Source organism: Rattus norvegicus, chromosome 3 (genome assembly GCF_021556685.1).
Source record: "Rattus norvegicus strain SHRSP/BbbUtx chromosome 3, alternate assembly SHRSP_T2T, whole genome shotgun sequence".
NCBI lineage: Eukaryota > Metazoa > Chordata > Mammalia > Rodentia > Muridae > Rattus > Rattus norvegicus.
Genome location: NC_141536.1, coordinates 57,088,735 through 57,099,320, shown reverse-complemented (window position 1 = coordinate 57,099,320; position 10,586 = coordinate 57,088,735). Strand labels below are relative to the sequence as shown.

General features: G+C 45.4%; 2 long non-coding RNA genes across 2 annotated transcripts; one reads left to right on the top strand and one right to left on the bottom strand.

The window, feature by feature from the left end:
• Positions 1-850: 850 nt before the first annotated feature.
• On the top strand, positions 851-7,892 carry LOC147995515 (uncharacterized). The gene is made up of 4 exons (XR_015684388.1): positions 851-944; positions 5,207-5,330; positions 5,847-6,092; positions 7,426-7,892. It is a non-coding gene; the product is annotated as an uncharacterized LOC147995515 (long non-coding RNA).
• LOC134486111 (uncharacterized) lies at positions 913-1,769 on the bottom strand. Its single transcript, XR_015684387.1, has 2 exons — positions 1,619-1,769; positions 913-1,120 (listed from the first exon to the last, which is right to left on the bottom strand). It is a non-coding gene; the product is annotated as an uncharacterized LOC134486111 (long non-coding RNA).
• Positions 7,893-10,586: the final 2,694 nt, after the last annotated feature.

The following is a 10,586-nucleotide window of genomic DNA, read 5'->3' as shown; positions in this document are numbered from 1 at the left end:
GGTAGGAGCCCACTTTAGCACATGCCACAAAAACTGCTTATACATAATGAGACTGTTTACATATCTCTAAGAACACTTTGGAATATTACAAGAAAAAATACGGTATGGCAGATGCAGTCCCCAAATCCTGCACAGTCAATTATCAAAAGGGAATTATTGTACTTCCTGTGAGGTATGATATTTCAGCCTGGCATTTGTCTTGGAAGATCTATTTCATTTTAAGTAGTATTAATAATGAATATTTGAAACAGTTTATAAATCAATTTTATATCCACATACTCTCATATGGTTCGTGGGGCAAGCTATGGGCAAGGAACACTGATTTTTTTCATTATGAAGAAAGAGAATTGTGAAATGGTTTGCCTAAGGTCCAAAAGCCCAATGGCCTTTATTATTGTCATGATGATTATCATATTGATTCCTTGACACGTGAACACATAGCTCTCTGCTTTTTCTGCTATGCCATGCAGTGACTCACATACAACCCCACCACCACCAGCAGCTCCTGTCTACCTGAGTTATTTAGATGACTCCTTGTCTGTCTTGCACCAGTGTAGATGAGGGCTGGAAGCTTAACTTTGGGATCTGGTCCATTTTCTGGTTTTCATGGGGCCAGGCCTAGGTACAACTAAACCAATTTCATATTTCATATTTTTCTGGTTTCTAGGAGGAAAAAAAAAGCAAAGAAAGAGAGAAAGAGAGAGAAGGTAGGGCAAGAAACCCCCTGCAGCAGGAATATTTGTTCCAGGCAGGGTGTTTCCTGTCAGTTGCTCCAGTGGGAGGATCTGTCTTTAGGGCATTTCTGCTGGTAACCACAATCTGCAATCCTGCTGACAGATTTTAAAGTCCTAACACAGTCAGTCAGTATTTCAGGGGGAGTGTCTGGCTCCGACTATTAGATGAGACTGCAAATACTGTCAGATGCACAGACTTTATTCTTAAAGGTAGGCGGTACCCCATCTGCTCCTGGGGAGTTGTGCTGTTTGGATGCTGGAGAGAGCTGGTGACCAGCACAGACCCTGCCCGACATGTGTGTGTGTGTTTGGTGTTGGGGCCCAACGGGTTGAACTTCTGCTTATTATCTGTCGTCCTCTTTCACAGTGGATCTTTGCCAGGATTTCTTTTTGGAAAAAGCAAAAAGAAACACATTCAAAAATCTAGGTATCAAAAACCAGGATCAGGCCTTTAATCCCAGCACCCGGGAGGCAGATGGATTTCTGTGTTCAAGGACAGACTGGTCTACATTGTGGGTGAATCCCAGGACAGCCAGGGCCTGTTTCTAAATAATCTCCTCCCCCCACACCACCCCCTGACAAAAAGGGTTAGGGTAGTAAAAGTTCACTAAATTGGAGGCATAGGATTATCCTTTGCACGTGTGCATGCTCGTGTACACACACACACACACACACACACACACACACACCATATAAAGGAAAACAAAACCAACCCCCAGATAAAACTGCTCACTCCTCTAGAAGTGGACCACATCCATGTTGCACATCTGTATCAATCTTGGGACAGACAAAGACCCGCTATTTGGATGCTCAGCAGAGAACAGCGCCAGTGGAAACCCAGAGGCATTCAGCTACTCTACCCAGAGAATGCGGACCAACGGTACCTTCTGTTGGGTATCCCTCACGCGACACTTAGACCAGGCAGACTCCCATGCCTTCAGGGAAAGGCCGGACTTTGAAAGTCTCATATTAGCAGTAAGAACATTCTTTCCCACAGAAACTTTGAGACATCTGGGGAGAGAGGCAAACAGAAAGAAGGGTGGAGGCAGGGAGACCTTCTCTTATGGAATAAGCCAAGGGTGCAAGAGCCGCATAACCGTGCCAGAGGAAGGCGGGCAGATGGCCAAGAGGCACTGAGTAAGAACAAGGCCGTGGGGGCAGGCCCCTCCCCCTGCACAGCTACAGGCCTAGGAGTGTAGGAGGGGGAGTCCACCAGTTGCCTAAGTAACCAGGGGTGTCTGGTGGGGGAGCAGAGTACCTTTGAGCTCTGTGTTTGCTTATTTCTCAACCGCACAGCGAGCAGTTGGAGGGTCGGGGAGGGGGGGGGTGAGACTCTTAGGAGTTCCCCCTCCCACACTACCTCAACCCAGCCCCAGCAAAGTCTTGGCCTTCCTGTGACCAGGAATAGATTACATCACACACAGCAGCTGTGTGCCTCTCAAGCACCTCAACACACACACACACACACACACACACACACACACACACACACACACACCCCACACACCACACACACACACACACACACACACACACACACACACACACACACACACACAAATCATATTTGTTCTCGTCCCCTTTCAATATAGATGTGACTTAAAAATTTAAATTGTCCTCTGCTGTCTGGAGAGTGTGTTCTTTTCCTGAAGTCTCGAGAGTAGTTCCTGGGGCTTCAGGGTTCTTCAATACTTTTCCCCTCTCTCACTCCAGTGCTGAAGCTTCTCGACACTTCAATATGTCAATCCCCAGAGCCTGGGAGGCCAGGTCCTCAGGCAGTGGGCAGCAGCTAGAAGGTGGCTTTATGCTGTGTGCAGCCCCCATGTACAGAAGAGGGGGAGGTTAAGGCTGGCTTCACCACTTGGCATCTCCTCTGTTTTCAACCCCTTTCCTTCCTCCACCTAACTGCGTTCCCTAGGCGCCTGACTTTATTTCCTGACTCCCAGATATCTGTGGTATGAGAACAGGCAGAGGAATCTCCTGGGGTGCATTTGGAAGGAAGGGAGTAAGCTTGGGTTTGGAAAGCTTCCACTAGCAGAATCTACAGCAGTGGTTCTTAACCCTGCCGCACAATAGAATCATCTGGGAGCTGTTCAGAAAATAAAAAAATAAAAATAAATAAATAAATAAATAAATAAAATTTTTGCACTCTCGGCCCAGGCTCAGGGATTTCTCTGTTCAACAGGCCCGAACAAAGGTTTGTTTGTTTTTGTTTGAAAACAGTTTTTCCTCCCTCGAAGGTTTCAACAACAATTCCCTGGTGTCCCTGAGATGCCAACCACTGATTTCAAGGTGGCAGAAGCATGGCAAAGACCCTGTGTGCCACACAGATGGCCCGAGTGTGGTTTATCTGCAGGAAGCCTCTCAGTTAGGGCCACGCAAGCCCCTGTGCTGGTTGGTGGAGCCCGCTCTCTTGTGTACCAGATGTGCCCTCTAACTGGCTTTGAACTTAGGGGAGGTGGTTCTGGGTGACAAGAATCCAGTTGTGAGGCACCAATAGAGGAAGTTAGCCGCAGAGAAATATGACTTCAGCGCCCTGGCGGCGTGGGGTGGAGTGGGAGAAGGGGGATGGTCGGCTGTTTTTCTGCACATCTAAAATAAAACGCAGAGGAGGGGTAGCTCTGAGACCAAAGAAGGGAAGAAATGGGAAGTAAAAGTGCAGATAGAACTGTGAACGAAAACCAGAGGATCCAGAAAGATGACCAGGCCCCCCTCTCTCCCCCTCTCCCGCACACCTGTTTCTTTGAACATTTTAGTGGGTTGGGCTTTTGACTGAATCAATTACAAGTAGCCCTCCCTGGAAATGTGTCCCAAATCTCTGAGTGGCTCTAACTCTGGCAGCTGGTTTGGGACCGTTATTTTAGTGTCCCAGAAGAAGGGTATTTTAGGGACGAAGCCTTACCAGAAATATGAAGTCAGGGGAAAAGAGGAGATGTTACAGAATTTCCAAAAATATCTTGATAGCCATGCAAAACTTTGTAGCGGCTTAAAGAGAAATCTGAGGATGTTCAATTTGCAGATGTCAAGTGGACTGACTCCGTCGTTTGGATTGTAGATTAGTTAGGCTTCCTGTGTAGTGAGACGCCAGAACTGGTACACGCGTGACTGTGAGAATGCACTGCACTTGCTATGTTATTGTATGAATATGCACATTCGTTTGCGACCTGGAATTCTAGTTAGTGTCATGGTTTGTGTATACAGGATAGGTGATAAGCTTTATAATAGATGAGGACTCAAGAAAGCCCAGGAGAAGCTGCTTGAGTTATAGCTGGGATTGGTGGGGGATGCTTGAGCAGCATCAAGGCCTTAAGTTTGATTTCCAAGACTGGAGACATATTTATCTGCCTATCCATCCATAAGTCTAAACACACGCATGCACCTTTCCCTCTTTTAGAAAACAAAGGAGTTAATATCAGCTAAGACTGATAGGACGGTTAAACAGAGAAGAATTTACAAAATAAATTTTTTTTAAATGATGTGCCTGTGTGTGTGTTTTTGTGTAAGGATATGGGCACATGGATGTGGATGCCTAAGGAAGCCAGTGGGGTTGGATCCCATGGAGCTAGACTTATGGTTGCTTGTGAACCACCCAATATGGATGCTAGGAATTGAAGGTGGGTCCTCTGAAAAAGCAGAATACACTCTCAAGCACTGAGATGTCTTTCCAGCCCCAGAGACAGCTCTAGTTAGAGCTGTTTAGATATAAAGCTTAGGCTCTACATCTCAAGAATCAAATATGACCCTGCCCGACTGAGGTCATCCAGCAATGCTAGCCTCTTCCTCCCTTCAGAAATCTGCCTGACTGGGGAGGCGTTTGCTACTCCCACAGGAGGAGCTCTCTGCTCTCTCTACCCTCCAACAACTACTTAGAAAAAAGAGCCAGGTGTGGTGGCAAATGTCTTTTGTCCCAGCACTCAGGAGGCAGAGGCAGGAAGTTCTTTATGAGTATGAGGCCAGCTTGGTCTACATGGTAAGTTCCAAGACAGCCAGGACTACATAGAGAGACCCTGCCTCAAAAAATAAAAACAAAACTAAAACAGGAAAAGATACAAAATATTCTTTGTTTTGTACTCTGTAGTGAGAATTCTAGAATTTTGGTTTCTTAAAAAAACAAAAACAAAAACACAGAAATAAGCCAGGTCCTGGTGGGCTCATCTTTAATTGCAGCAGGAGGGAGGCAGAGGTAAGTGGATCTCTGAGTCTGAGGCTAACCTGGTCTACAGAATGAGTTTCTGGACTGTCAGAGCTGGACAGAGAAACCCTGTCTTGTAAAACCAAAAGGAGACGCTGAAGAGATGGCTCAGCGGTTAAGAGCACTGACTGCTTTTCCAGAGGTCCCCAGTTCAATTCCCAGCAACCACATGGTGGCTCACAACCATCTGTAATGGGATCTGATGCCCTCTTCTGCTGTGTCTGAAGACAGTGATAGTGTACTCAGATACATTAAGAACATACTTTGGTTTTAATGCCAGGTGTGGGGATACGGGGCTGCTTCGGACTTTCCACAGCAGCTGACTATGATGTGCCTGTTGCCCTAGCAGAGGAGCAGTTTTTACAGCTGCAGATGGTTTCTGAGGCTGTGGGAACTTTCAGAAGGTAAATAAGTGCTACAGTCCCACTACACGGGTCGGGTGGCTGTTTAGGGGGTAGTTTCACTTAGGTAGTAGTCATGTTCAAAGAAGAAACACGAAGTAAGAAATTAAATTTAGAGATCTCTATCCCCACCCCCCATTTCCTTCTTTCTCTTCTATCTAGTGATAGGGAGTGAAACCAGGGGGGATAAAGAGTGGGAAAAAGAACCCACAAAGTAGCAATGACCACCATATTCTTAGTGGTCAGAGGACTTTGCCTCTTCCCTGTGGTCTGACAAGAAGGCTATTTTATGAGTTTTCATTTTAACTAATATAAGCTATTCGTCATTTGTTCCTTAATGTGTATTACAATATATTCATTGTTTCTTACTCACATCTAAGGGCAGCAGAGACAGGGTACAGTGTTGTAAATAAAGGAAAACAATGCCCTGGGGTTCTGCAGATGGGGATTAAGAACTAGCATACCGTCAGGATACTTTTCTTCAGTTCCTGCACACGCTAATAAATCTCTGCTCCTCAGGCAACTTGTCCTGACAGCCACATCTGTTGAGCTGATTGTGCATCAAAGGGACTGGAAGCCAGGCTTTGCTCATCTCAGCAGAGAAGGTTTTCATACAGGTGATAAAAAGTTCCACAGAGGGACATAAAAGTAGAGCATCTGAGGGATTTGATCTTCTCCTCAGCAGTGTAAGTGAGCACTTTGAAGAATGGGCGCAGGGACATGAAGAATTCGGATTGGAGTTCTGGTCCAGCACCGAGCAGTCAAGTAATAACTTTTTATCTCTTCCATAAAGTATGTAAAAAGATGCATCCCATGGGGTTATACTTTATTTTTCTTTATAACCTTTATCAGTAATAAGAGAGATGAAATTTAAAAAATAATAATTTCAGTTGGGCAGAGTGAGTTCCAGGGGTAGCCAGGGCTATACCAAAAAGACCTGGCTTGAAAACAAAACAAAACAAAACAAAACAAAACCAACCAACCAACCCAAAAAAAAAACCACTCCTCAAAACAGTTTTATTTACATGATTATAGCTACGGGAATTCGTTTTGTTTCCTGGAACTTTACAATATTGATGTTAGTGGGGCTGGAGAGATGCCTTAGTGGTTAGGAGCACTTGCTAATTTGCAGAGGACCTGGGTGTAGAGAGAATCTCTTATGCGCGTCACCTGTTAATAAAAAAAAGCCAATGGCCAATGAGCTGAGGCAAGAAATAGGAGATGAACACTGGCAGGAAGAGAGGATTCTGGGAAATAGCTCAATAATAAAGAAATGCAGAGAGAAAAGAGAGACGGACCAAGGAGATGAACATAAACCAGCAGGTAGGGCTGGAGAGATGGCTTAGTGGTTGAGAGCACCGACAGCTCTTCCAGAGGTCCTGAGTTCAGGTCCCAGCGACCACATGGTGGCTCACAACCATCTGTAAAGAGATCTGATGCCCTCTTCTGGTGTGTCTGAAGACAGCTACAGTGTACTTATATATAATAAATAAAAAATCTAAAAAAAAAAAAAAAAAAAATCCTTATAAACCAGCAGGTAGATGAACTCAAGGAGACACTGAGAGAAATTGGTAAGGACTGAAGAGAGGTAACTAACCTCATGGTAGACATAAACAAGTCTGAATGGGTTAAATAAGTTAGGAGCTAGTCAGGGAATGAACCAAAGCTTATGGCTGAGACATTTTATAATAAATAATTAGTCTCAGAGTGTTCATTCTGGGAGCAGGACAGAGAAGAAAAAAAGGAAATTTAATACTTTTTAACAGATGGCACCCAACATGGGGCACCACCTATAGGCTTAGATTTTTCAAAATCTACTTAAATGCTTCCAAAAAAAAAAAAAAAAAATGCTTCGACCTCCCTTCAAGCCCACCAACCAAAGGTAGAGGGGTAGAAAGGTTAAAGAAAACGGTGGATCTGTTTAGAAATAGCTCTTTGGAGCAGTTCCAAACCCAAATCAGTAGTGGCAACCCAGTCCGATTGGCAAACAAGTCAGTAGCCGTAGCTTGGTCGGGAAGGAGCGGAGAGGCTCTTGCATTGGTTCACCTTGGAATGCTCTGCTGGTCTTTGCTGATCTTCGCCTATTATGACTCCACAGAAAAGCGCCAAGAGTCTTCTCATGGTATTCCGGCTGCTGCTTTCCGCGTCCACAGACTTTCGCCGATTTGGCAGAGCCTCACGGTTTCTTCTGGATCGACCTGCCATCGCTGATTTATAAATGGTGTCTCGGAGTCCTGCCATGGCTGATTCATGAATGGTGTTTGCGAGTGAATGGAGCTGTCGATACTGACTCACGTGACCTAAACTACTGATATCCTGACAATGAAGATCAGATTTGCTCCAGAGAACTATTTCTAAACAGGTCCACACCCTCCTTTGCTTTGTTAACCTTTCCTTTCCACTGCTTCTGACAGACGAAGGGAGGTTAAAACATTTAAGGACCCTTATAAAAAAAATACACTAAAAAAATCCAAGCCTACACCACTGTCACAAGACGGGACCTTTTTAAAGGTGGTTCATCTTAGTCAACTGAGACACAAAATTAAAAACATAAAGGTGGATTTATTTTATGGAGCACTGTTTTTAATTCTAAGGTACAGGCTTGGCCGGTAACTACTGAAGGTTTCATAGGACCCCACACCAGGACATGTCTTGCTTTAGTCTCCTTGGAGATGATAGAAAAGATGAGCTCAATACAGAGCCCTAGGTAGACTCCTCTATAACTAGATGTTTGCTCCTTCCCTTGTTTCTGCTCTTCCCCAAGGCACCTTTGGCTCTTTTGGCCAGTTACAGCCCACACAGTGTATCACGCGTCTGTTTGAGGGTTTAGTATTATAGAAACACAGTAGACTAAGAAGAAGCCATCAAAGGATACTTCTAGGCCTCTTGTGTGACACTGGCTAGCCCTTGGCATTGAGACTTAAGTGGCTTTAAACTAGACCCGCACAGACAACTTTCCTTGTCTCTTAAAGACTTTCCCAATGGCAGCAAGCAGTTGTGGCGTACGCCTTTAATCCCGGCACTCAGGAGGCAGAGGCAGGGGGCTCTCTGAGCTTGAGGCCGTCCTGGTGTACAGAGTGAGTTGCAGGACACAGAATTAAACTGAAAACAAGACAGTAACAACAACAAAAACCCCAAACCAACCAAACAACCAAATACAACCAATACAGTACCTGGAGAAAAGGAGGAGAAAGGTGCCAAGTCTCTCTGGGAGCCTCTGGGAACCCAGGAGGGCACCCGCATCTGCTTGTGTTGGATTTTGAACACTGTTTACCTAAATCAGTCTCACTAATGTGAGTTTATACATAGAATGACTACAGTCAGAAATTTCCTACACAAATCTGGAATAGACCCAATAGGTAGGTAGACTTAACACAAAACCTTAAAACACCACCTGGCACCTCTTGCTTATCTAGCCCACATGCAGCCAATTCCGAAGCTCCCACACTGCTGCCAAGCCACGCCCATCTTTGAGGCTGGGCCACCTTCATGTTTGGGCTCTCCTCCAGACAGGTTCAGGCTTCTCTCCCTTTCGGAGTAGAGCTTCGTAATCTGATGCGTTGACCGTCTTGCTTAGTCGCTGTATTAATAGCTGTATTTTAGTCTCTCCCATCTGTCCCAGTCTCTGTCCCATGTAGGTCTGTGCTTTATGAAACACTTCCCTGAGGTGTGTCCATGCCGTGAGACCAGGACACAGCACGGTTGGATCTATGGATCCCTCACAAAAGGAACAGCGGTTTATATCGTTTGGACCCCAACCAAGGGGTTCACAACCAGGTAAAAAGAAGAGAGGGAAATAGTGGCTGGTAGTATTTGCCTAGTATTTACTAACTCGTTAAATTAATACAACAGGACACTATCAGTTGTGAGGAATGTATTTTAAGTGCATCACGGTGGTCAGTTGTATTTACAGAGTATGAAAGCCTAGCAGGTCTAAATGATTTATGACTTATCAGTTCCCTCACCCGATAATGAAGAAAATGTATTTATATTGGAAATTGTGAGGTAGGAGGAAGATGGACAAGACAGACTGCCTACTCTCAGTCTATAATTAGGAGAGGTGACACACACATTCCTATCTAAAGCACTAGGTAAAGGTTAGGTGTTACAAGGATCGCTGTGACTTCAGAGACACTGGGTTTTGGCCAGCGAGGAGGCAGAAGAAGCACTTGAACCATGTAGCGGGGAGGAGGGACTCATATTTTTCACATAACTAATGTCTTGGCAGGGTAAGGTAAAATCAAGTCATATTCATGGGAAGGAAGGGCAGCGTTAATCTGGCTAACCTGCCATAGGAATATTTTCATGATCTTACAAAAGTCTATCCACTAGGGGTTTTTGGCAGCCCCCAGGGCAGTTAATTGTCATGCTCTCCTTATAACCGGATGAGAGTCCCAGAAAAGGAGACACACACCCTCAGTAGGTCATGTGTTGTTCATAGAAGCCTGGTCCTAGTCTTGAACTGCCCAGGGTCCGTGGTCACTATTGGGAAGTCTTAAAGGCAGGCAGTCCCTGAAGTGTTCACGGAGCAGGCTCAATCCTAGAGCCCTGGAGCTTTTAACATGCCTGTGACGCCTGATGTGTACAAGCCCAAGGGCTGAGTCTGACACTGAAGTGGTATCATTTGCTACTGTGTACCTATGGGTGGACAGGGATGAGAGGGCAGAGAGTGAGGGCTTTCTAGAAGAAGGGACTTACTCCTGCAGGAAGCCATTGTTTTTCAAAGTTTCCCTGGTGACTCCCCACACCCACTGCCTCAGGATGTTATTTTCTGTGAGCCTCCTCAGTCCCTCCTGCAGAGAAGACTTCTGGCAAGCCCTTCAGGCACGCCCAGACACATTCTGTATCCTGGCCGGGAGCCCAGCTTTAGCCTAGGCCTAATCCCTCCCGTTCCCCTTGCATGCTGCATTAATATTGAAAGTGGATGGCAACATAAGGTCGCCAGCAAGGGAATGCAGGCAGTTTACATGTGCTCAAGAAAATATGTCTATAATGCAGTTGCACTGAGCGGGATCTGGGCAGGGGCCTTCTGCGATCAGTGGTATGACCTGGGGTTTCTGGAGGAATAGTTGAATTGCTTCTAATTTGTAGGTTTAGAATTAGACCCACTTCTAGGACACTGTGCTAAGTGAAACAAGCCAGGCATAGAAAGATAACTACTATGTAATCTCACACTAAGTGAGGATACTGGTCAAACAGAAAGGGTAGAATGATGGTTACTAGGGGCTGAGGAAGGAAGAGGAGGGGTGACACTGGCTA